Source organism: Xyrauchen texanus, chromosome 47 (genome assembly GCF_025860055.1).
Source record: "Xyrauchen texanus isolate HMW12.3.18 chromosome 47, RBS_HiC_50CHRs, whole genome shotgun sequence".
Classification (NCBI taxonomy): domain Eukaryota; kingdom Metazoa; phylum Chordata; class Actinopteri; order Cypriniformes; family Catostomidae; genus Xyrauchen; species Xyrauchen texanus.
The window spans coordinates 9799871-9801606 of NC_068322.1; positions in this window are offsets into that span (position 1 = coordinate 9799871).

Sequence of the window (1736 nt, forward strand, 5' to 3'; positions counted from 1 at the left end):
GGAAAATAATAAAGGAAAGAAAAGAGAACGAGACAGGAGGGGGAGACAGATTCACCCAATGTAAACCCGTGAAGGGGTAAATGGGGAGACTGGACAGCGACCAATTCACTAAGATTAAGTTGCAACCTTGAGAACGCCATTGTATCAATTCAATTTTTTTATAACTCATTGCACATGGACTTTGTCTGCTTAGTCAGTAGTAATGTTCCCATATAATAGTGATTGTTTCCCCCAATAGATCACAGAAATTGGATGTAACTTTCAATAAAGTTGAGTGAAAGGGAACAGTTATTTTCAGGACTAGGAAGCTTTTGTTTTTTTACACTTAGGCCTATATGGAAAGCATGTAATTTTATGGATGCTAACATATTTCTATTACCATGCAGAGACAACAATATGTAAGCCAACTGAATGCAGTTGATTACGCTGAAATAGCAAACATTGGGGAGCGAACATGTTTTAGCATCCGACAATAGCAACATTGGATCAACCAATGGCATGAGTTAGGGGTGGGGCTATGTGCTTTCCAAACAATGGAAAACAGGTTCGGGAAAAAAGTTTGGGAAACCTGTTTGGAAATAGTCAATGTGTGTTTGTCTCAATGCTAAAAATGCAGAGAACGGACTTGTGTTAAAGACCAGTCTTGCCAAGCTACCTTGAAAAAACAAACGAGGAAGGACAGGAGGACATAGAATGCTTTGAGATGTCCTAGCACATTTGTAACCACTAGCCAGTGAGAGAAATACTGGCATCACACCAGTGAGGTTTTGCAGTCCTATGAAACATTAAAAGAATAAAGTCTATTAAAAATCGTTTCATCCATGTGATTATTGTGTGTTAAAACTTGTTTCCTTCATGTGATTACTACTTTATTAAAATGATGCCCAACAAAACAAGTATTGACAAATCTCACCAGCTTTCAGACATTTGCAAGCTTACAGCTGAAAACTCTTGAGGGAAAACAGAACGAGATATATATCCTTCATCTGCCACAGTAGTGCTGCTATAACATTCTTCTAAAAAGAAGAGAATAAATAGTCATAGACTTACACATCCCATAGAGGTAAAACTACACTGAGTAATAGGTGACACTGAACTGTATCACAACATAGACTGTAAAAAAAGATGGACGACGCCCCTTCTCTCTTTTCCATTGGTGAGAACTGAAGCCGCCAGTGTCCCGATATGGCGCTGACATCTTGGGACTTAAGTCTGCACAATTGCGATTTCGGGACCAGACCTGCGCAGTAGTGAGCAGTAAGTAAAGCTGTGAAATCAAGGCCCTGCCCTCACTCTCGCTGAATCAATCGCAAGCACACGCCCCTGCACTTTTGACTTATGACGGTGTGAAATAATTATAGAAATTTAGATATTAAATTTAAAGCTCCAATCTCCTCAGTCCTCCGAAGATCCCGAAAAAAAGTCAGTTGGTGCTTCAGTGACTACTTCACTCAGAGAAGTCAATCACAACCGTTTCTATAGCATCATGTAACTAACTAAAAACAAACTTATTTTGAAAACAAACACTTGAAATTACATCAATGTGGTAGAAACTACAGTAAATGACAGAAACTATCTTTGGAAAAAAGACATGTGAAGTGTAATTTAATTGTTTAGTTGGTCTCACGTCCCGTTGAATAACATGGGGAGGCAGGGTTTATGACCTATACTAGGACCAGTCACCGGGGGGGCGATCGAGACGTTTTGGCTTCACTTTTGAGGGCTTGTGTGGCACA